Raw genomic sequence first — 25,065 nt, forward strand, 5'->3', positions numbered from 1 at the left:
TTAAAATTTAGGGTTACAAAACCAGTATACCGTATTGTCTTTTACAGATTCCACATTTTTTTCACGGTATATTCCTGGCAACCACAGCTGCCAGTATTTTACCGTAAATTTGACAGTTTTTTTTTTACAGTGTACGTGGAACAATACCCGCATCGTGGATTTTTCTGTATGAAATGCTTAAAGACTGATTTTGTCCTTGTCGTCCCCCCAAGACACTGCCGATGATGAATTGTTGATCGCTGCGGCTGAAAAAATTGAAGCGGGTATAGCGACGGCAGAAACTTCAACCGACGGCGCACAGAGCGAACCTGAAGAACAGTTGGAATCTACGCCGCCGGGTACTCCTACTACAGGGGTTGTGACCCCGGACCAAGGGTTCCCAGCAAGCGGTGATCCAGCGACCACATCCCGGGCCTTATCGGGACCCCTGCAGAGGACGCAAGATTGGAATATTGACCAATTAACACCTTGGCAGTGGCCGGTTGCGAGCTCCCTGGACGGTGCTGTATCCCGGGCTGGGAGGCTGAAGGGGCTCAAGGTAGCTTTTTTCCTTTTTCAGGATCAAATGTGTGATTTTTTGGCGAATTTGTCTGATCAGATATAAAGAATAAGCACAGACATGGCAGAAAACTGGAGGCAGTGGAGTTTTGACGGGGGTAGAAGCATGCATATAAATGATGACGACGATGGTGAAACGCCGCTGAACCCCGATCTGCTTCGGCTGATTGATGAACTGAATGACGGACCACCGGCTGAAATTAACCCCTACATGCTCGCCTTAATAAATGATTTAAATGAGAATGGTGCTCATGAAGCGGTTGAGGCTATGGACTATGTTAATATGGGTGACGCTATAGGCGATGTAGACGGGTGGCTACCAAATGCTGATGTGTCTATGAATGTGGAAATGGCTGACGACCACGCGGCTGACAGCGGACCGGACAACGATGTGCAAATGCTTGACGCTGATGACGGATCGGCCATGTACGCTGAACTGCATCAGATGATAGCTGAACTGAATGGTGAGCAACCGGGTGAATTTAACCCCATTTTACAAAACTTCTTAAATGATTTAAATGATGAAGATGGAGCGGCGGTGGAACCAGAAATTATGGACATTGATAATGTGGTACAACAACATGGTGGGGGTGCAGCTGATGTTGATGTTAATGTAATACGTAGACCACTGTTTAACAACACCGAGATAAGGCAACGCTTTCACTTTGAGGGGATTGAGCATGATGACATAGTAGATGTCTACAGGGCCGTTATACAGACATTCCAAAATTTGGTTGACAGAGTGAACGCTTTAGCGGGTCCGGGGGATATCATACAGGTGGAACTGCAGGGGAATTCAGTGACTAATAACACAGCTATACATGTTAGAGGCGAGATCGATCTAAATGATCTGCTATTGATGGTAGACAACCTTACACAGAGTAATGCCGAGGTTTTCAGCGATGAAACGCTGGAGCTGGTCGTGCAGATTATTCATAATCGAAATGGTGGCGCGGCCAAACGACAGAAATTAACAAAACTTTTAAAATCTGACATTTTGCAAAAGAAGCTCAGGTGCCTTATTGTTTCTGAAAACTCGGGCAATAATCTGTGCTTTGCTTACTGCGTAGTCCACCTCTTAAACCCTGACATGTCACATGAGATTGCGGAGATAGAAGCTAAACGTTTACAGGAATCAGTCGGTCTAACTGTTGCTGACATGGTTTCATTCTCAAACATAGCAGAGTTTGAGCGAATGCTTGGGGTCAAAATCGTTGTATGGTACCGATGTGACAAGTCTGACATTTTTAAGAAATTTCAGACAAACCCCGAGCCTCGTAATAAAACAATCTTTCTGTACCTTCAAGATCAGCATTATTTCGGTATAAAAAGCTTGACGTCGTTTTTTGGGGAATCTTACGTCTGTGATTATTGTTATGCCTCATTCAGTATTAAAACAGGGCACAAATGTGAGTATTACTGCAACGTTTGTCTCAGTCCCGAGTGCCATAAGCATCGCACAGCATACATACATTGTGAGGACTGCGGGTCGTTCTGTCGATCGCGGTATTGTTTCGAGCAGCACAAAATGTCAAAACAGCAACCAGGCGGCACTGGTGTACGCAGCTTGTGCGACACAGTCAAGTATCGTGACAAGTGTAACAATCGGTACACCGTCACAAAAAATAACCAAAAGGGTCAGAAGTGTAAGCCAAATACCAGATGCGCTTTTTGTAAAGAGGACTTGACCCCTGACTGTGAGCATCAGTGTTTTATCGAGCCAGTAAAAACTGAGGCCTTGACAGACCGCTATGTATTTTACGACTTTGAATGTAGACAAGATGAGGGGACGCACATTGCTAATTACATCTGCTGCATTGACTTTGAGGGAAATTGTTGGACCGCTAAGGGGGATGGCTGTGTGGCGGAATTTTTCAAAAAGTACCGCAACCGTAAATACAAGGGGTACACATTTATAGCGCACAACTCTAAAGGCTATGATAGTTACCTTCTCATGAAATATTTAGTTGAAAATGGCATCACACCCCACATTATCACACAGGGCAGCAAACTGCTCTGTGTGTCAGACGAGGACTTTAGCCAAAGATACATTGACTCCCTCTGCTTTCTGCCCATGAAGCTGAGCGCATTCCCCGCCGCTTTGGGTTTTGAGAGCGAAAAGAAGGGCTATTTCCCACATTTTTGGAACACCGTAGAAAATCAAAATTACGTCGGTCCCTACCCGCCAACAGAGGCATACGGTGTGCAAACCATGATGGAGAAGGAAAAGAGAGAGTTTATGGAGTGGTACGGTACTGTTGCGGGAGAGGTGTTTGACTTTAGAAAAGAAATGGCAGAGTACTGTAAAAATGATGTTGTCATCTTGAGAGAGGGTTGTCTCAGGTTCAGGGGTGAGATTATAAACAGTTGTAATCTAGACCCCTTTCAATGTGTCACCATTGCCTCAGTGTGCATGAAGCAGTTTTGCATGAGTTTTTTGCCTGAAAATACCGTCGCTCTAACCACTCCAGATAATTACATCAAGCGACAAAAGGCATACTCCACACCATCTATTCAGTGGCTGGAATACATCGCGCATAGCGAAAAACTAGAGATTCAGCACGCGCTCTGTAGAGGGGAGGTGAAAATGGGTCCCTACTACCTCGACGGCTATGCCGAAATCGACGGGGTTCGTACGGCGTACGAATTTGCGGGGTGTTTTTTTCACGGGTGCCCAGAATGCTTTGATTCAAACGCACTGAATCCTGTAACAAAACTGCGTTTTGGGGACATGCATCAGCAGTTTCAGGATAAAATATTTGCCCTTAAACACACGTACAACCTCAATGTACATGTTATTTGGGAACACCAGTGGGGCAAAATGAAGGCTGAAAATGCAAATGTACAGGCATTCTTGAGGGAATTTGACTTTCCAGAGCGCATCGACCCTCGGGACGCTCTGTTTGGCGGCAGAACTAACGCCTTGCAATTGCACTACAAAGCAGAGGGCAACGAGCGTATACATTACTACGACTTCACGAGCCTTTACCCCTCTGTCAACAAGTTTAAGGAGTACCCGGTAGGCCACCCCGTAATCATTTACCGCGATTTCGACAGTGTGGAAAACTATTTTGGGTTGATCAAAGCCAAGGTTTACCCACCGAGAGGTCTTTACCTGCCGGTTCTGCCTTACAGGTCCGGCGGTAAACTCATGTTCACACTTTGCCGAACATGCTGTGAAACTGAGACGCAAGGGGTCTGCAATCATTCAGATGAGCAGAGAGCTCTGAGCGGTACGTGGTGCAGTATCGAAATCAACAAGGCTGTTGAAAAGGGCTACAAAATTGCCAAGATTTACGAGGTCTGGCATTTCCCCGATAGGACAGACACACTCTTTGCTGACTATATTAACACCCATTTAAAGGGAAAACAGGAGGCTTCGGGTTATCCCTCTTGGGTAAAGAGTGCTGAGGATAAAGAGAGATACATACAGACCTACTTTGAGAAGGAGGGCATCCGCTTGAACCCCGAAAACATCGGGGTGAACAAAGTGAAACGCCAAATTTCCAAATTGTTTTTAAACAGTCTTTGGGGAAAATTTGGTCAGAGGATAAATCAGGCAAGTACGACGCTCATCAAAGACCCCGATGAGTTTCTCATGTTCATTTTTTCAAAGCTGGTCAATGTGTCTCACTTTTCCTTTTTGAATGACAATGTGGAAATGGTCCAATGGCGGAACATAAAGGTGTTCCCTAACACGCCGCGGCACGTCAACACGTTTATTGCGGCGTTCACTACCGCGTATGCAAGGCTCGAGCTGTACAACCTCATGGATCGCTTGGGGCGGCGTACGCTGTACCATGATACAGACTCTGTCATTTTTGTCAGCAAGCCGGGGGACTGGATGCCACCTTTGGGTGACTTTCTCTGTGAGCTGACAAGCGAGTTGGACCCAGATGATCACATTGTGGAATTTGTTTCAGGGGGCCCCAAAACTTATGGGTACAGAACCGCAAAAAGTAAAACAAACTTGAAAGTTAAGGGAATAACGCTGCACAACACCAATTCGAAAGTTGTCAACATCGCATCCCTCACAGAGTTAGTTCACGATTTTTTGAGTAACCCACGTGACCCCCCTCGAGAGATCAGGACATCTACGCAGCAAATCTTGAGGGATAAAAGGGGGTTCCTTTTGAAAAATAAGACAGTCAACAAGTGTTTCAAGGTTGTGTACACCAAGCGGCAGCTACTGCCTGACTATTCCACACTGCCTTATGGATTCTAGTGACGGGTTCGACAATAGGCTTCAGCACCCATTCTCGTGCATTATATCGGGACCGAGCAACTGTGGCAAGTCTTATTTCATTAAAAGACTGCTTGAGAATGTGGATTGTACATTGTCCAGAGTGCCTGAAAACGTCGTATGGTGCTATTCTTGCTGGCAACCATTGTATGATGATTTGTTGTGCAAAATAAAAAATATTAAATTTGTGTAAGGAATCCCAGAGTCTCTGTGTGACGATGAACTTTTACCATCAAATAAAATTAATTTGATCATCATTGACGACCTTATGGAAAAAGCCAGCGATAACGGCGAGGTGGAAAAAGCTTTTACCAAGTACACGCATCACAGAAATCTAAGCGTCATATATCTGGTGCAGAATCTTTTCTTCCAAGGTAAGAAGAGCCGGACCATCAATCTCAACGCTAATTATATCGTATTATTTAAAAACCCCCGAGATAAATTACAGACGAGTGTATTGGCAAGGCAGATGTACCCGCGGCATTCAAAATTTTTTCTAGAAGCTTTCGAAGACGCTACAAAAGTCCCTTACGGATATCTATTGGTGGATTTAAAAGCCGTGACACCCGAGGACTGTAGGCTCAGAACAGGAATGCTTCCACCCGAGTGGCCGGCTGCTTACGTGCTCAAGAAAAAATAATAATGTCGGCTCGTATAAAAAGAAATTGGAGTGACCTGAAAGCTTTATTTGACAGTAACGCCAGACAGAGAAAGAAAATTTTAAAGACGGCATCTCCGGGTTTGCTGAACACTCTTTGTGAAATAGCTTTGAACGTGCTGTGCGGCAAGATCCCGTTAACCAAAGCCCAGATTGTACAACTAAAAAAGCAAAAGAGCGGCATTAAACTATTGGCAAACAAATGGGCATCGTTTAAAAAAAAGAAGAAGGCTATTATACAGACCGGTGGGGGATTCATTCTACCACTGCTAAGTGTCGCCATACCGTTTCTCACCAGTCTTTTTCAACGGAGCTAAGTAAATGGAACACGCTAGGAAAATGTATCTGGTCCCTAAGGCACAGCTTGAAAAACTGCATAATGCCACATCTCCTAAAGATACGATAAGACAGACTGCCGAAAGCGAATTGGACATTGCAATACGCAACATTTTATCAAGAACGGATGTTGCTGACCACGAAAAGGTCCGCTTGTACACAGAGGTGCTACAGAGATATTTGACTTTGGCCAAGCAAGGTGATAATGAGCCCTTATCATTAACACTTCCTCCTGAAGACCCTATAATAGATAATGCTGTGGCGGCACGTGCCACCGTTGCTGGGGATTCCATTATGGATGAAGTCATTAAAAATGTTGCTTCGCGTAACAAGAAAAAGGCTGAATATATAATGGGTAAAATGCTTGAAAACTCTGCCGTCACTGCGTGGAATCCGCGCGGGGAGTTTGTTTTTAATGGTACAACTATCGCTGGATCCCACATGCTCGATTTGCTTAAAAACATTACCAACCCGCATAACGTGAACGAGGGGAGAAGGCCTGTGGGGTGGGGAGAATTTCTACAAGGCCTGGCTAGACTCAACATGCCTTGCACCCTCATACCTAACCAAGATGTTGGACGTCTCATAGAGTCGATCAAGAACAAGCCCCGCACCGAGGAGCGGCGTGACGGGACACCCCGAGATGGTCGGTCACCGCGAACCCCCCGGAAATTCTTAAGACCCGACTGGCTTGTGTTTTAAAATGCTTTTGTACTTACTTAATTAAAACACTCAAACGTGATATTTTGTCTTTGTGTTTTTTATTTGTCATGCACAATCTTTTTCAAAGCCTTACAACATCTCACCATCTGCATTTTGGTAAACATATTTTTCACACGATTGATATATTTAAATTTAGAAACAAAATGAGAAACCATAGCATCGTTCTTTTTTAAATCATTGCTATAAAACGATAGAATTTTGCAAAAAGAAAAGCCTCTACAGCGGTTAATTAAATAAAAAATGCAATGTTGTCCACACGTCACACTGAGATCGCTTTGAAGCTGCTTCGCGTTGCAAATGAGACGGTCACAGTGCCTTGTCATAAAAGCGTTTATGGCCCTTGGAAAGCTGGGGTGATCCGGAGGATTTCCGTACGAGTCGAAAAACTCTGCGGTGCTGTCAGTACCGATGAAAAGCGCCAGCCAGTGCTCACCGGGTGCCCAACTCGGATGTGTGTTGACGATGAAGATTGCGGGTAATTTTTCAAGTTTTACAGCCTCCAGCTCGTCACAAGCCAACACCCCATAAAAATGTCTAGCAGTCCAGCGGTTTCTGCCAAGGATGTTGGATAGCTCCAATGTGTTCATGACTAGTAGTAATCGTACAATACATTTCTCCTTTGGCTAATCTCGATTATATTGTCGAATGATGCGTAAACTATCAATGTCGCAGTCCTGGCCAGCGGCTGTCGGAACCTCATCTCCAGGCGCATATTTCTGCTTTTAACCATGGAGAGATGCTGATTACATCCCTCGTCGGGTGACAAGTTAAAGGCGTACAAAGTGTAGCCATTTATGTACTCGTTTCTGTCAACAGCGAAAGGCTCGTTTTTCAAATGTCTCCCCGTAGCCAAAATCAAACTGTAATATTCACGGGCCACGTTTCCTCGGATAAAATCTGGTTGAAAGGGTTTAGAGGGATACTGCTGGCCATCTACGTAAAGTGCTACAAATTCAGCGTCGTAATGTTGAAAATTGAAGGGGTTTCGATCGTACGCGCCCATAAAACCCATATTATCTACAAACCCGATAACTACGGTTTTAGGCAGCTGACCTAGAAACTAATTTTCTTGAGCGCAGACACGGCTACCCGCGGCCACAATAAAAGTTTTCATACATACTCTCTCGATCGGGTATTTCGCGTTGGCTGTCAGCAATGCGCTCGCGTGCCCCAGTTTGACAGCCGTCGATACAGAAACTTTTTTAACAAAGAGGGATGCCGATACTATTTTGAGCGAGTACTGCTCATCTGCATCACCGCTCATGAGGCAAAACTCATCTTTGTTTCGGACCATTTTAATTTTGACGTCGACCCCATTTAGCATTAGCCGCTCCTGAAAAAATATGTCAGAGTGTATTGGGCCCATCAAATCGAAAACGCTGCTTCTTGCCGAAAATGCGGCTCTTTTCTCTAGCCCCGCGTTAAGGCCTTGCGGGTCTGTCTCATTCATTCCTGTACTGCTGTCTTTGAAAAACAACCCGCAGGTAAACTGTCTGGAGAGCGTACCGACGCTATAATTAAGCAGGCACTCTATCATCGCTCTGTAAGGGTAAGTGTTGCTAGATTGGCTCACTAGCCGGTCACCCAGGGATACGTCCACTTGTGAGAAAATGGAGGCGATCGGGTAATTTATGACTCCCACATTTGCCCCTGCGTCAATGTTTGTACCGTTAGCTCTTGTGATCCGACACCGGAGATGCAGTAGCGTGTTGTTGAGATCTAGGTAATCTTCCCCATTACCGGCGATAAAAAACTCCAGGGGGCCATTATCAGTTAAGGCTGAGAGTGGTGGCACCTCCACGTATATATTCTTATCAATGCTTGCTTGCGTGTATGGTAATGCAAAAATATCCAATTCTGATTTCATACACTCTTCCGACATGTTGTGAATGAGGGCCATAGTTTTAGAAAATGTATCTTCTTTTCTGTGCTTTTTTGGCCACCTTCTTCTCGCGCTTCTTTTTGACTACTGTGACTCTCTTGGGTATTGCTTTGCGTTTTTTAGCGGAGGTAATTCGATCCCCAGGGGGTCTATGACGCTTGCCGCGAGCAAGGACCATGAGCCCCGAGCCCTCTTGCGGCTGTGCTGTCAATTGACCCGTCATGGCTCCTGTTACTACGTCTTTAACGATATTTTGGGCGGCCGATTTTAAATGTGGTTTCGCCATATTGAAAGTCCTTTTCAGAAATGGCACAGCCATTCTGAGGAGTCCTCGAAAAAGCCCTCCCAGACCCCCACCGTACATAACGGGGGCTCCATTGTATCCGGGTAGCCCGTTACCCGCTTTGTTTCTGTAGTATTCCACATATCTATGTGGATCTGAAAAGCCGTCGGCGCTGTACATTATTGGGGGTAGTACTGCTTAACCGGTCTGAAATGCAGTTTTACGAGCGTTTTCCCGTATCGGAAGGGTATCGCCTTGTTCTGGTCAGACTTTAACTCGATGACAATGTTATCAATGTGATTCTTGCAGAGCGACACGTAATGAATCCTGTCGTAAGATATTGTGACCATCGAGTTGTGTTCCCCCGCTATATGTACGCTCCGTAAAAGAGGCACGTGGCTGTCACCCACTCTTTGATGCTCGACAATGTCTGAATACACGTAAATCGTGTAAAAACCGGCGCTTATGTCGGCGGGGTACGGTGCCGCTGGTCTATCACCAATCTTCTGAAATACATCAGGCACAAACCCCAGCATCCGTGCAAGGTTACCTTTCGCTTTAAAGGCAACGTGCGGTGGTCCGATCATATACACTTTGTTTTTTATCACGCTATAGTCAAATTTTAGTTTTGACACTCCTAGAACCGCATTCGTCTCACTGATTAGTTTTTCAATATCTCGGTAATACCCCGCCTTTAGCTTGTACTGTAGGGTCGACGGTATCGACATCCATCCTGTCACGTAAAATAAGGTGTCTTCTTCTTCTACCAGCGTATCCCATGTACGCGGGTAATGGATTTCAGCTAGGCCTACTTCCCATTTACCATTCAGTTCAATCGGCTTGGCTAGTTTTGTAGTGTAGCTCTATATGGTATTGTGTGGGAAAACATCCATAGACGCATTGCTTGGGAGCGTGACATAAAAGCCGCTTTCCTCCATGGCCGCTTTTGGTGGAACTGAACACTACAAACACGCCCCGTCGCACTTATATGTCAACTACTTGTTTAGCAGGAACCCAGCTGTTAAATTTGTCTGGCCATCCCTGCCATTTCACTAAAAACATTTTTTTACCACGCTGCGTTTTTTCCGCAACGATTTTCTCAACTTTGAAGTTTTTGTCTTTGTCTAGTCTGATCTTTTGTAGCTCTTCGGCGTAAAATGTCCCCTCTATGATTTCGCCATCATAATCTTTTAACCTATACACCGGCGGTGCTCTAGGTAGATGTTCGGCGACGGTAAAGTACTCGTCCGTAAAAGTTTGCTCGTATCCTTTGGTGGATTTTCCCCGTGCTTTAGACACCCTGACCACATCTCCAATTTTAAACTTATAGCGGTGCTTTTTAGATGTACTCGGCATCAAACCATAAATGTTGTTGAAGACATGGGCCGCATTCTGTGCATTTACCTCAACCGGTTTCATTTTAATGGTGCTGTGGTGGGTGTTATTGTACGCTCTTGCTAGGTCTTGTACAATGTCCACATACCTTCTTGTATTATAAGCTGTAAAATAACGCCACATTCGTGTCTTTAATGTTCGGTTAAACCTTTCCACTACAGATGCTTTGACATCGTTACCAGTGGCGAAATGTATTATTCCATGTTTCTCGGTAAGCTTATGAAACGACGCGTTTTTTAGGGCTTTTTGCAGCTTTTTAGGGGTCCTGCCTTCAGAGAGAATGTTTTCAAACACTTTCTTTACCTCTGCACCCGTCTTGCTTTTAAGACATCGAACCCATGCGTATTTTGATAGAATGTCTATACATGTTAACATGTATTTAAAATCGTCATTCTGTTCCACGTAAGCCGACATGTCCACCAAGTCAGCTTGCCATTGAGAATCGATATTAGTCACAAAGACTCTGTTCCTTTTAAAGTTAAACCTGATCGGTTTATGTAATGTGTACGCATCTTCACCAGATAGCCATGTACCAACTTGTTTCTTATTTATATTACACGCACCTTCTTCTTCATCTATCAGAGATCTGTATAATCTATCGGGACCTCCAAAAGACCCAGGGTTTGATGGTGTATAATAGACACGTTTCAAGCGCTTGTCATCCATCGTGGACCTCTAGCAATAATGACAAAGTGTTTTTGAGTCAACTCATTTTATTTAGAACGCATGCAAAAATTGTCAGAAACATTTTGATCACATAGTTCAGCGTTTACACATCAGCCTGGGGTTGTTTGTATGCGTGCAAAATACAGAATTCATTATATGCGTCATCTATAGCCCCCTCGTAATCTGCCCCTTCAACTTCACGTTTCAACTCGCGCAATTTCTCCCGCACGTTTATTTCATCTTTAAGATCACACATGACAGCCTCAACAGCGCCCTGTACTTTCACTGGTGAGGGGTGGGGATTGAACACCGACACCGCTTTCGTGATGATGTGTTTAAACCATGGTCTATACAGCTTTTTGACCAACTTTTCAAAATTGTGAAAGAAGTAAAATGGCTCGGGGTCGTACAGGCACGTGTGCCGACGCTGGCTAGGATGCATCACAGAGCAACCTACACAGTCCTCCTTCAAGTCCTCCTCGATCACATGATCCAGAATGCAGGCAAGTGCCCCTTTGATAATTTTCATGGCCGAGTCAGTGATGCTCCCATCCACAACATCTTCAGACAATGACAGCGCAGCAAAACGCTCGCAGAGTTCGTCGATCGTCGGTGACGGGGACCGTGGTGTTCCCAAGAATACATGAGGGGTCGCCGCTGCAGCCTCAACCATCGATGACGGCCATTGCGCCCATGTTGGGCTCGAAGGGGGTGCCGATGAAAGGCACGGGTCGCCATACGGCCCCCATGATGCGGCCTGCTGAAGGTCAAAAGGCTCTGGTGAGTTGTCAAGTCGCAGCCCAAAAGTCGATTGCGGTATCGGTGGCCGCCGAGGGCAGGTTTCAGCGTTGTTCAGCAGCAGTCCAAAAGTATTCTCTTCTATCAGTGGCAGCGTGATCGTTTCAGGAGATGGCAGGATAGTCGAAGTTGTCTGTTTGCACGCCATTGCAAGCTGGGGAGTTGTGTCTCGTTGTCTTTGAGTGCTGGCTCACAGGAGCGATGGGTATTAATACATTTTTCACCATGGTTAAGTACAGCCTTCTCTCATCTTATTGGTTGCTACTGCCACAAATGGGGAGGGGCTAATGATCCCCCCGTCGATCTCACTTTGTTCAAACTTTTTCTCGAGTTTTATACAGATACATTCTTTATACGAGAATATGCTGCACAGAGCCCCATGCTTGCGCTGTCTCCACGGCTTGCGGGGTGCCCATGTTGGGTTTAGCGGCACTAAGTCACGGTTATGGAGCGTCGCTGGTGTCATCAAACTCATGGCTGGCACTGTCTGTATGAGACAATTTGACAATTGCTCGCCATTTGACAGTTGCTTGACGCAACGAGCTGGCTCAATAAAGGAAATGCAGCGTGGATCTACGCGCATGCGCTCGCTTAAACAAGAATTAACCGCGTTATTCCTTGATTATTGCTATCGAAAATGCTCAGACCGCTTTACTTTATTATTCACATTGGCAGAAAAGTGCTTAATTCCCTAAAAACATTACGGTTATAGGGGTTTTATTTGCTAAAACAGGCGCTCCGCCGGCGTCGCCATTTTGAAAGGGGAGGCGGCGTGGGTGCGCATGCGCCAAGCGCCGGACTAGCGATCGGCCATTCCGCCCCGCGTTGTTCAAACAGACAAGTCGCATGTGTCGGAGCTCCGGGATCGTTTCGTCCTATTTCTTCTAAAAGTTTGCCGCTTGCATGCTTTCTTCAACCTGGTAAATATAACTAAAGTCTTTCGTGTTGGTTAAATGTAATGAGTGTACTCTTCTTTTAAAATGGCGGGGTGTATGTTTGTTGGTTTCGCTTGTTTAAATTTGCTCTTCTGCTGCTTCTTTCGGGCATGTTTGTTTAAATTCACCCTGCTTTTTCTTTTAAAATAACCCTTAGGGTTTTCTTCTTTAACACATTTGGTGCTTTCTTCTTTTAAAACATTTGGGTGCTTTCTTTTAAAATACGCCGCGGTGCTTACTAACAACACAGGGCCGGACGGACGCCCCCGCTGAACGTGTATGCGCTAGCTTGCCATTATCCTGCTCTATGTTTTATTATTCCTTAAAAACGTAATTAAAAAACCACATTGATGAAATACATGTAATGTATTTTTATTCTATTAAAGTTTAATCTCCCAAACCCCCCCTATCGGCACCACGTGGCATAAGCATGTATTGATACCATATATGGGCATAAACTCTCGACCAATCAGAATCAAGGATACGCTACTTCCTCTTATGATGTCAGAAGCGGAGAATTAAGCTCCGCCCAATGTACCACCTAACAATATATTGTGAATTACCCCGGCCAACCTGCTCTTTTAAATACAGCTTTTAGCAAGTTTTGAAAGGAGGAGAAGAGCAGACCTTGCTATGCCATATCGAGTCTTTTGTGGTGAAGTGGTTTTTGCACAGAAAACAAAGCGGTGAGTTGAAGAGGAATTATATCAGTACTTTGTTTAAAACTGTGTGTAACAAGCTGTCTCTTTATTATTAGCCTACCACAATTATTCCATTCTTTCCGCATCCGCACACTTCCTTCTCTTTAACTCCTTTTCAATACCGCACAGGTTAATCGCCGCACGTCCCCCGCCAGCAAACATTACTCCTTTGCCTACCGCATGCAGGCTTCTCTTAACGACCCTCTGTCATCAACTCCGCTAACAGCCACAAAATCTCCGCCGCACGAAGCCCACTGGTAGCTGTTGAATCACATGCTTCCCCAAAACGTCGCGCTGTCAGAACACTGGGAGCTACACACGCCAACAAGTACATACTGCAGGCTGCAGCCAGAACAATTTTCTACATTCAAACATCGACGGCCTCTTCTCTCTAAAAATTCACCAGACCGCTTCTACCACCAGCAAAGAAGTTTCCATCCCTAATTCCTCTGTGATTCCCACCAACCTAAACATTAATCTGGCATTGAAGGATGTGAATTACCCCGGCCAACCTGCTCTTTTAAATACAGCTTTTAGCGAGTTTTGAAAGGAGGAGAAGAGCAGACCTTGCTATGCCAATAATATCGAGTCTTCTGTGGTGAAGTGGTTTTTGCATAGAAAACAAAGCGGTGAGTTGAAGAGGAATTATATCAGTACTTTGTTTAAAACTGTGTGTAAAAAGCTGTCTCTTTATCATTAACAATAAGTTGTAAAACGTGAATGGGGATTGACAGTCTTCAAGTTTGTGAGAAGATCACGTCCTGGTGGAATAAAGGTACGAACAGCTTACAGCAGCTAGAATTACCAGGCAGTATTTAGAGTAAAACGGTGTGTAAAAGCTGCCTTTATGAATGAGAGAAAAAAATATATATATATAAAATAGTAAAATGGAAGGGGAGTGATAGATTTAAACTAATCGTGAAGTGGAGCGCCCCTGTATGAAGAAAAAGTGAGAAAAGCTTACAGCACCTGGTATTCCCAGGTGGTCTCCCATCCAAATACTAACCAAACTCAACCCTGCTTAGCTTCCGAGATCAGACGAGATCGGGCGTGTTCAGGGTGGTAGGGCTGTAAGCGAGAGATGCTACCAAAAACAGACCTTTTGCATTACACGCCTCTATACATGCCAGTTAGTCCCATTGGATCCTACTCCTGTTTTTTTTTTTTTTTATCTGACTCACACTGCAGCACCACCATCCAATCGGCAGCGCCGCACCCACACCAAACATTCACCAAACTACTCAGCCGGCAGCCTACCACAATTATTCCATTCTTTCCGCATCCGCACACTTCCTTCTCTTTAAGTCCTTTTCACTACCGCACAGGTTAATCGCCGCACGTCCCCCGCCGGCAAACATTACTCCTTTGCCTACCGCATGCAGGCTTCTCTTAACGACCCTCTGTTATCAACTCCGCTAACAGCCACAAAATCTCCGTCGCACGAAGCCCACTGGTAGCTGCTGAATCACATGCTTCCCCAAAACGTCGCGCTGTCAGAACACTGGGAGCTACACACACCAACAAGTCCATACTGCAGGCTGCAGCCAGAACAATTTTCTACATTCAAACATCGACGGCCTCTTCTCTCTAAAAATTAACCAGACCACTTCTACCACAAGCAAAGAAGTTTCCATCCCTAATTCCTCTGTGATTCCCACTAACCTAAACATTAAGTTGGCATTGAAGGGTGTGAATTACCCCGGCCAACCTGCTCTTTTAAATACAGCTTTTAGCGAGTTTTGAAAGGAGGAGAAGAGCAGACCTTGCTATGCCAATAATATCGAGTCTTCTGTGGTGAAGTGGTTTTTGCATAGAAAACAAAGCGGTGAGTTGAAGAGGAATTATATCAGTACTTTGTTTAAAACTGTGTGTAAAAAGCTGTCTCTTTATTATTAACAATAAGATGTAAAACGTGAATGGGGAGTGATAGTCTTCAAGTTTGTGAGAAGATCGCGCCCTGGTGGAATAAAGGCACGAACAGCTTACAGCAGCTAGAATTACCAGGCAGTATTTAGAGTAAAACGGTTTCTAAAAGCTGCCTTTATGAATGAGAGAAAAAAAATATATATAAACAATAGTAAAATGGAAGGGGAGTGATAGATTTAAACTAATCGTGAAGTGGAGCGCCCCCTGTATAAAGTAAAAGTGAGAAAAGCTTGCAGCACCTGGTATTCCCAGGAGATCTCCCATCCAAGTACTAACCAGACCCTACCTTGCTTAGCTTCCAAGATCAAACAAGATAGGGTGTGTTCAGGGTGGTATGGCTGTAAGGGAGAAATGCTACCAGAAACAGCCCTTTTGCATTACACGCCTCTATACATGCCAGTTAGTCCCATTGGATCCTACTCCTGTTTTTTTTTTTTCTATCTGACTCACACTGCAGCCCCACCATCCAATCGGCAGCGCCGGACCCACACCAAACATTCACCAAACTACTCAGCCGGCAGCCTACCACAATTATTCCATTCTTTCCGCATCCGCACACTTCCTTCTGTTTAACTCCTTTTCACTACCGCACAGGTTAATCGCCGCACGTCCCCCGCCGGCAAACATTACTCCTTTGCCTACCGCATGCAGGCTTCTCTTAATGACCTTCTGTTATCAACTCCGCTAACAGCCACAAAATCTCCGCCGCACGAAGCCCACTGGTAGCTGCTAAATCACATGCTTCCCCAAAACGTCGCGCTGTCAGAACACTGGGAGCTACACACACCAACAAGTCCATACTGCAGGCTGCAGCCAGAACAATTTTCTACATACAAACATCGACGGCCTCTTCTCTCTAAAAATTCACCAGACCGCTTCTACCACCAGCAAAGAAGTTTCCATCCCTAATTCCTCTGTGATTCCCACTAACCTAAACATTAATCTGGCATTGAAGGGTGTGAATTACCCCGGCCAACCTGCTCTTTTAAATACAGCTTTTAGCAAGTTTTGAAGGGAGGAGAAGAGCAGACCTTGCTATGCCAATAATATCGAGTCTTCTGTGGCGAAGTGGTTTTTGCATAGAAAACAAAGCGGTGAGTTGAAGAGGAATAATATCAGTACTTAGTTTAAAACTTTGTGTAAAAAGCTGTCTCTTTATTATTAACAATAAGTTGTAAAACGTGAATGGGGAGTGACAGTCTTCAAGTTTGTGAGAAGATCGCGCCCAGGTGGAATAAAGGCACGAACAGCTTACAGCACCTAGAATTACCAGGCAGTATTTAGAGTAAAACGGTTTCTAAAAGCTGCCTTTATGAATGAGAGAAAAAAAATATATATATAAAATATTAAAATGGAAGGGGAGTGATAGATTTAAATTAATCGTGAAGTGGAGCGCCCCCTGTATAATGTAAAAGTGTGAAAAGCTTACAGCACGTGGTATTCCCAGGTGGTCTCCCATCCAAGTACTAACCAGACCCTAACCTGCTTATCTTCCGAGATCAGGGTGGTATGGCCGTAAGCGAGAGATACTACCAAAAACAGCCCTTTTGCATTACACGCGTCTATACATGCCAGTTAGTCCCATTGGATCCTACTCCTGGTTTTTTTTTTTTTTATCTGACTCACACTGCAGCCCCACCATCCAATCGGCAGCGCCGGACCCACACCAAACATTCACCAAACTACTCAGCCGGCAGCCTACCACAATTATTCCATTCTTTCCGCATCCGCACACTTCCTTCTCTTTAAGTCCTTTTCACTACCGCACAGGTTAATCGCCGCACGTCCCCCGCCGGCAAACATTACTCATTCGCCTACCGCATGCAGGCTTCTCTTAAAGACCCTCTGTTATCAACTCCGCTAACAGCCACAAAATCTCTGCCGTACGAAGCCCACTGGTTGCTGTTGAATCACATGCTTCCCCAAAACGTCACGCTGTCAGAACACTGGGAGCTACACACGCCAACAAGTCCATACTGCAGGCTGCAGCCAGAACAAAAAAAAACAGGAGTAGGATCCAATGGGACTAACTGGCATGTATAGAGGCGTGTAATGCAAAAGGGCTGTTTTTGTTAGCGGCTATCGTTTACGGCCATACCACCCTGAACACGCCCGATCCTGTCTGATCTCGGAAGCTAAGCAGGCTAGTGTCTGTTCAGTACTTGAATGGGAGACCGCCTGGGAATACCAGGTGCTGTAAGCTTTTCTCACTTTTACTTTATACAGGGGGCGCTCCACTTCACGATTAATTTAAATCTATCACTCCCCTTCCATTTTACTATTTTATATATTTCTTTTTTCTCTCATTCATAAAGGCAGCTTTTACACACCGTTTTACTCTAAATACTGCCTGGTAATGCTAGGTGCTGTAAGCTGTTTGTGCCTTTATTCCACCAGGGAGCGATCTTATCACAAACTTGAAGACTGTCACTCCCCATTCACTTTTTACAACTTATTGTTAATAATAAAGAGACAGCTTTTTACACACAGTTTTAAACAAAGTACTGATATTATTCCTCTTAAACTCACCGCTTTGTTTTCTATGCAAAAACCACTTCACCACAGAAGACTCGATATTATTGGCATATTATCTGCTCTTCTCCTCCTTTCAAAACTTCCTAAAAGCTGTATTTAAAAGAGCAGTTTGGCCTGGGTAATTCACACCCTTCAATGCCAACTTAATGTTTAGGTTAGTGGGAATCACAGAGGAATTAGGGATGGAAACTTCTTTGCTGGTGGTAGAAGCGGTCTGGTGAATTTTTAGAGAGAAGAGGACGTCGATGTTTGAATGTAGAAAATTGTTCTGGCTGCAGCCTGCAGTATGGACTTGTTGGTGTGTGTAGCTCCCAGTGTTCTGACAGCGCAATGTTTTGGGGAAGCATGTGATTCAGCAGCTACCAGTGGGCTTCGTGCGGCGGAGATTTTGTGGCTGTTAGCGGAGTTGATAACAGGAGGTCATTAAGAGAAGCCTGCATGCGGTAGGCAAAGGACTAATGTTTGCCGGCGGGGGACGTGCAGCGATTAACCTGTGCGGTAGTGAAAAGGAGTTAAAGAGAAGGAAGTGTGCGGATGCGGAAAGAATGGAATAATTGTGGTAGGCTGCCGGCTGAGTAGTTTGGTGAATGTTTGGTGTGGGTCCGGCGCTGCCGATTGGATGGTGGGGCTGCAGTGTGAGTCAGATAAAAAAAAAAAAAAAACATTAGTAGGATCCAATGGGACCAACTGGCATGTATAGAGGCGTGTAATGCAAAAGGGCTGTTTTTGGTAGCATCTCTCGCTTACGGCCATACCACCCTGAACACGCCCGATCTCGTCTGATCTCGGAAGCCAAGCAGGGTAGGGTCTGGTTAGTACTTGGATGGGAGACCACCTGGGAATACCAGGTGCAGTAAGCTTTTCTCACTTTTACTTTATACAGGGGGCGCTCCACTTCACGATTAATTTAAATCTATCACTCCCCTTCTATTTTACTATTTTATATATATATATTTTTTTTTTTCTCTCATTCATAAAGGCAGCTTTTACACACCGTTTTACTCTAAATACTGCCTGGTAATTCTAGGTGCTGTAAGCTGTTCGTGCCTTTATTCCACCAGGGCGCGATCTTCTCACAAACTTGAAGACTGTCACTCCCCATTCACGTTTTACAACTTATTGTTAATGATAAAGAGACAGCTTTTTACACACAGTTTTAAACAAAGTACTGATATAATTCCTCTTCAACTCACCGCTTTGTTTTCTATGCAAAAACCACTTCACCACAGAAGACTCGATATTATTGGCATAGCAAGGTCTGCTCTTCTCCTCCTTTCAAAACTCGCTAAAAGCTGTATTTAAAAGAGCAGGTTGGCCGGGGTAATTCACATCCTTCAATGCCAGATTAATGTTTAGGTTAGTGGGAATCACAGAGGAATTAGGGATGGAAACTTCTTTGCTGGTGGTAGAAGCGGTCTGGTGAATTTTTAGAGAGAAGAGGCCGTCGATGTTTGAATGTAGAAAATTGTTCTGGCTGCAGCCTGCAGTATGGACTTGTTGGTGTGTGTAGCTCCCAGTGTTCTGACAGCGCGACGTTTTGTGGAAGCATGTGATTCAACAGCTACCAGTGGGCTTCGTGCGGCGGAGATTTTGTGGCTGTTAGCGGAGTTGATGACAGAGGGTCGTTAAGAGAAGCCTGCATGCGGTAGGCAAAGGAGTAATGTTTGCTGGCGGGGGACGTGCGGCGATTAACCTGTGCGGTAGTGAAAAGGAGTTAAAGAGAAGGAAGTGTGCGGATGCGGAAAGAATGGAATAATTGTGGTAGGCTGCCGGCTGAGTAGTTTGGTGAATGTTTGGTGTGGGTCCGGCGCTGCCGATTAGATGTTGGGGCTGCAGTGTGAGTCAGATAAAAAAAAAAACAGGAGTAGGATCCAATGGGACTAACTGGCATGTATAGAGGCGTGTAATGCAAAAGGGCTGTTTTTGGTAGCGTCTCTTGCTTTTGGCCATACCACCCTGAACACGCCCGATCTCGTCCGATCTCGGAAGCCAAGCAGGGTAGGGTCTGGTTAGTACTTGGATGGGAGACCTCCTGGGAATACCCGGTGCTGTAAGCTTTTCTCACTTTTACTTTATACAGGGGGCGCTCCACTTCACGATTAATTTAAATCTATCACTTCCCTTCCATTTTACTATTTTATATATATATTTGTTTTCTCTCTCTTTCATAAAGGCAGCTTTTGGAAACCGTTTTACTCTAAATACTGCCTGGTAATTCTAGGTGCTGTAAGCTGTTCGTGCCTTTATTCCACCAGGGCGCGATCTTCTGACAAACTTCAAGACTGTCACTCCACATTCACGTTTTACAACTTATTGTTTATAATAAAGAGACAGCTTTTTACACACAGTTTTAAACAAAGTACTGATATAATTCCTCTTAAACTCACCGCTTTGTTTTCTATGCAAAAACCACTTCGCCACAGAATATTCGATATTATTGGCATATTATTTGCTCTTCTCCTTTCAAAACTTGCTAAAAGCTGTATTTAAAAGAACAGATTGGCCGGGGTAATTCACACCCTTCAATGCCAGCTTAATGTTTAGGTTAGTGGGAATCACAGAGGAATTAGGGATGGAAACTTCTTTGCTGGTGGTAGAAGCGGTCTGGTGAATTTTTAGAGAGAAGAGGCCGTCGATGTTTGAATGTAGAAAATTGTTCTGGCTGCAGCCTGCAGTATGGACTTGTTGGTGTTTGTAGCTCCCAGTGTTCTGACAGCGCGACGTTTTGGGGAAGCATGTGATTCAGCAGCTACCAGTGGGCGTCGTGCGGCGGAGATTTTGTGGCTGTTAGCGGAGTTGATAACAGAAGGTCATTAAGAGAAGCCTGCATGCGGTAGGCAAAGGAGTAATGTTTGCCGGTGGGGGACGTGCGGCGATTAACCTGTGCGGTAGTGAAAAGGACTTAAAGAGAAGGAAGTGTGCGGATGCAGAAAGAATGGAATAATTGTGGTAGGCTGCCGGCTGAGTAGTTTGGTGAATGTTTGGTGTGGGTGCGGCGCTGCCGATTGGATGGTGGTGCTGCAGTGTGAGTCAGATAAAAAAAAAAAAAAACAGGAGTAGGATCCAATGGGACTAACTGGCATGTATAGAGGCGTGTAATGCAAAAGGGCTGTTTTTGGTAGTGTCTCTCGCTTATGGCCATACCACCCTGAACACGCCCGATCTCGTCTGATCTCGGAAGCTAAGTGGGGTAGGGTCTGGTTAGTACTTGGATGGGAGACTGCCTGGGAATACCAGGTGCTGTAAGCTATTCTCACTTTTACTTTATACAAGGGGCGCTCCACTTCACGATTAATTTAAATCTATCACTCCCCTTCCATTTTACTATTTTATATATATATTTTTCTTTCTCTCATTCATGAAGGCAGCCTTTACACACCGTTTTACTCTAAATACTGCCTGGTAATTCTAGGTGCTGTAAGCTGTTCGTGCCTTTATTCCACCAGGGCGCGATCTTCTGACAAACTTGAAGACTGTCACTCCACATTCACGTTTTACAACTTATTGTTAATAATAAAGAGACAGCTTTTCACACACAGTTTTAAACAAAGTACTGATATAATTCCTCTTAAACTCACCGCTTTGTTTTCTATGCAAAAACCACTTCGCCACAGAAGACTCGATATTATTGGCATAGCAAGCTCTGCTCTTCTCCTTTCAAAACTTGCTAAAAGCTGTATTTAAAAGAACAGATTGGCCGGGGTAATTCACACCTTTCAATGCCAGCTTAATGTTTAGGTTAGTGGGAATCACAGAGGAATTAGGGATGGAAACTTCTTTGCTGGTGGTAGAAGCGGTCTGGTGAATTTTTAGAGAGAAGAGGCCGTCGATGTTTGAATGTAGAAAATTGTTCTGGCTGCAGCCTGCAGTATGGACTTGTTGGTGTGTGTAGCTCCCAGTGTTCTGACAGCGCGACGTTTTGGGGAAGCATGTGATTCAGCAGCTACCAGTGGGCTTCGTGCGGCGGAGATTTTGTGGCTGTTAGCGGAGTTGATAACAGAGGGTCGTTAAGAGAAGCCTGCATGCAGTAGGCAAAGGAGTAATGTTTGCCGGCGGGGGACGTGCGGCAATTAACCTGTGCGGTAGTGAAAAGGAGTTAAAAAGAAGGAAGTGTGCGGATGCGGAAAGAATGGAATAATTGTGGTAGGCTGCCGGCTGAGTAGTTTGGTGAATGTTTGGTGTGGGTCCGGCACTGCCGATTGGATGGTGGGGCTGCAGTGTGAGTCAGATAAAAAAAAAAAAAAGAACATTAGTAGGATCCAATGGGACCAACTGGCATGTATAGATGCGTGTAATGCAAAAGGGATGTTTTTGGTAGCATCTATCGCTTACGGCCATACCACCCTGAACACGCCTGATCTCGTCTGATCTCGGAAGCTAACCAAGGTAGGGTCTGGTTAGTACTTGGATGGGAGGCCACCTGGGAATACCAGGTGCTGTAAGCTTTTCTCACTTTTACTTTATACAGGGGGCGCTCCACTTCACGATTAATTTAAATCTATCACTCCCCTTCCATTTTACTATTTTATATATTTCTTTTTTCTCTCATTCATAAAGGCAGCTTTTACACACGTTTTACTCTAAATACTGCCTGGTAATTCTAGGTGCTGTAAGCTGTTCGTGCCTTTATTCCACCAGGGCACGATCTTCTCACAAACTTGAAGACTATCACTCCCCATTCACGTTTTACAACTTATTGTTAATGATAAAGAGACAGCTTTTTACACACAGTTTTAAACAAAGTACTGGTATTTTTCCTGTTCAACTGACCGCTTTGTTTTCTATGCAAAAACCACTTCGCCACAGAAGACTCGATATTATTGGCATAGCAAGTTCTGCTCTTCTCCTTTCAAAACTTGCTAAAAGCTGTATTTAAAAGAACAGGTTGGCCGGGGTAATTCACACCCTTCAATGCCAGATTAATGTTTAGGTTAGTGGGAATCACAGAGGAATTAGGGATGGAAACTTCTTTGCTGATGGTAGAAGCGGTCTGGTGAATTTTTAGAGAGAAGAGGCCGTCGATGTTTGAATGTAGAAAATTGTTCTGGCTGCAGCCTGCAGTATGGACTTGTTGGTGTGTGTAGCTCCCATTGTTCTGACAGCGCGACGTTTTGGGGAAGCATGTGATTCAGCAGCTACCAGTGGGCTTCGTGCGGCGGAGATTTTGTGGCTGTTAGCGGAGTTGATAACAGAAGGTCGTTAAGAGAAGCCTGCATGCAGTAGGCAAAGGAGTAATGTTTGCCGGCGGGGGACGTGCGGCGATTAACCTGTGCGGTAGTGAAAAGGAGTTAAAAAGAAGGAAGTGTGCGGATGCGGAAAGAATGGAATAATTGTGGTAGGCTGCCGGCTGAGTAGTTTGGTGAATGTTTGGTGTGGGTCCGGCGCTGCCGATTGGATGGTGGGGCTGCAGTGTGAGTCAGATAAAAAAAAAAAAAAGAACATTAGTAGGATCCAATGGGACCAACTGGCATGTATAGATGCGTGTAATGCAAAAGGGATGTTTTTGGTAGCATCTATCGCTTACGGCCATACCACCCTGAACACGCCTGATCTCGTCTGATCTCGGAAGCTAAGCAAGGTAGGGTCTGGTTAGTACTTGGATGGGAGGCCACCTGGGAATACCAGGTGCTGTAAGCTTTTCTCACTTTTACTTTATACAGGGGGCGCTCCACTTCACGATTAATTTAAATCTATCACTCCCCTTCCATTTTACTATTTTATATATTTCTTTTTTCTCTCATTCATAAAGGCAGCTTTTACACACGTTTTACTCTAAATACTGCCTGGTAATTCTAGGTGCTGTAAGCTGTTCGTGCCTTTATTCCACCAGGGCACGATCTTCTCACAAACTTGAAGACTATCACTCCCCATTCACGTTTTACAACTTATTGTTAATGATAAAGAGACAGCTTTTTACACACAGTTTTAAACAAAGTACTGATATTTTTCCTGTTCAACTGACCGCTTTGTTTTCTATGCAAAAACCACTTCGCCACAGAAGACTCGATATTATTGGCATAGCAAGTTCTGCTCTTCTCCTTTCAAAACTTGCTAAAAGCTGTATTTAAAAGAACAGGTTGGCCGGGGTAATTCACACCCTTCAATGCCAGATTAATGTTTAGGTTAGTGGGAATCACAGAGGAATTAGGGATGGAAACTTCTTTGCTGGTGGTAGAAGCGGTCTGGTGAATTTTTAGAGAGCAGAGGCCGTCGATGTTTGAATGTAGAAAATTGTTCTGGCTGCAGCCTGCAGTATGGACTTGTTGGTGTGTGTAGCTCCCAGTGTTCTGACAGCGCGACGTTTTGGGGAAGCATGTGATTCAGCAGCTACCAGTGGGCTTCGTGCGGCGGAGATTTTGTGGTTGTTAGCGGAGTTGATAACAGAGGGTCGTTAAGAGAAGCCTGCATGCAGTAGGCAAAGGAGTAATGTTTGCCGGCGGGGGACGTGCGGCAATTAACCTGTGCGGTAGTGAAAAGGAGTTAAAAAGAAGGAAGTGTGCGGATGCGGAAAGAATGGAATAATTGTGGTAGGCTGCCGGCTGAGTAGTTTGGTGAATGTTTGGTGTGGGTCCGGCACTGCCGATTGGATGGTGGGGCTGCAGTGTGAGTCAGATAAAAAAAAAAAAAAAAAAAACAGGAGTAGGATCCAATGGGACTAACTGGCATGTATAGAGGCGTGTAATGCAAAAGGGCTGTTTTTGGTCGCGTCTCTCGCTTATGGCCATACCACACTGAACACGCCCGATCTCATCCGATCTCGGAAGCCAAGCAGGGTAGGGTCTGGTCAGTACTTGGATGGGAGACCTCCTGGGAATACCAGGTGCTGTAAGTTTTTCTCACTTTTACTTTATACAGGGGGCGCTCCACTTCACGATTAATTTAAATCTATCACTCCCCTTCCATTTTACTATTTTATATATATATATTTTTTTCTCTCATTCATAAAGGCAACTTTTACACACCGTTTTACTATAAATACTTCCTGGTAATTCTAGGTGCTGTAAGCTGTTCGTGCCTTTATTCCACCAGGGCGCGATCTTCTCACAAACTTGAAGACTGTCACTCCCCATTCACGTTTTACAACTTATTGTTAATGATAAAGAGACAGCTTTTTACACACAGTTTTAAACAAAGTACTGATATTATTCCTCTTCAACTGACCGCTTTGTTTTCTATGCAAAAACCACTTCGCCACAGAAGACTCGATATTATTGGCATAGCAAGTTCTGCTCTTCTCCTTTCAAAACTTGCTAAAAGCTGTATTTAAAAGAACAGATTGGCCGGGGTAATTCACACCCTTCAATGCCAGCTTAATGTTTAGGTTAGTGGGAATCACAGAGGAATTAGGGATGGAAACTTCTTTGCTGGTGGTAGAAGCGGTCTGGTGAATTTTTAGAGAGAAGAGGCCGTCGATGTTTGAATGTAG

General features: G+C 44.7%; 7 non-coding genes and 2 pseudogenes across 7 annotated transcripts; 7 read left to right on the plus strand and 2 right to left on the minus strand.

Moving 5' to 3' along the window:
* Positions 1-14,135: 14,135 nt before the first annotated feature.
* Positions 14,136-14,254, minus strand: LOC125730088 (5S ribosomal RNA). The gene has a single exon (XR_007390465.1). It is a non-coding gene; the product is annotated as a 5S ribosomal RNA (ribosomal RNA).
* Positions 14,255-15,331: 1,077 nt separating this feature from the next.
* Positions 15,332-15,450, minus strand: LOC125731915 (5S ribosomal RNA; annotated as a pseudogene).
* A 1,738-nt stretch (positions 15,451-17,188) lies between these two features.
* LOC125731682 (5S ribosomal RNA) lies at positions 17,189-17,307 on the plus strand (annotated as a pseudogene).
* Positions 17,308-18,380: 1,073 nt separating this feature from the next.
* On the plus strand, positions 18,381-18,499 carry LOC125734903 (5S ribosomal RNA). Its single transcript, XR_007394205.1, has one exon. It is a non-coding gene; the product is annotated as a 5S ribosomal RNA (ribosomal RNA).
* A 1,078-nt stretch (positions 18,500-19,577) lies between these two features.
* On the plus strand, positions 19,578-19,696 carry LOC125735075 (5S ribosomal RNA). The gene has a single exon (XR_007394374.1). It is a non-coding gene; the product is annotated as a 5S ribosomal RNA (ribosomal RNA).
* A 1,073-nt stretch (positions 19,697-20,769) lies between these two features.
* LOC125735901 (5S ribosomal RNA) lies at positions 20,770-20,888 on the plus strand. The gene has a single exon (XR_007395186.1). It is a non-coding gene; the product is annotated as a 5S ribosomal RNA (ribosomal RNA).
* Positions 20,889-21,965: 1,077 nt separating this feature from the next.
* On the plus strand, positions 21,966-22,084 carry LOC125737046 (5S ribosomal RNA). The gene has a single exon (XR_007396312.1). It is a non-coding gene; the product is annotated as a 5S ribosomal RNA (ribosomal RNA).
* A 1,073-nt stretch (positions 22,085-23,157) lies between these two features.
* Positions 23,158-23,276, plus strand: LOC125735848 (5S ribosomal RNA). Its single transcript, XR_007395134.1, has one exon. It is a non-coding gene; the product is annotated as a 5S ribosomal RNA (ribosomal RNA).
* A 1,076-nt stretch (positions 23,277-24,352) lies between these two features.
* LOC125736124 (5S ribosomal RNA) lies at positions 24,353-24,471 on the plus strand. The gene has a single exon (XR_007395407.1). It is a non-coding gene; the product is annotated as a 5S ribosomal RNA (ribosomal RNA).
* Positions 24,472-25,065: the final 594 nt, after the last annotated feature.

The sequence above is a fragment of the Brienomyrus brachyistius genome, chromosome 2 (assembly GCF_023856365.1).
Source record: "Brienomyrus brachyistius isolate T26 chromosome 2, BBRACH_0.4, whole genome shotgun sequence".
Classification (NCBI taxonomy): Eukaryota; Metazoa; Chordata; class Actinopteri; order Osteoglossiformes; family Mormyridae; genus Brienomyrus; species Brienomyrus brachyistius.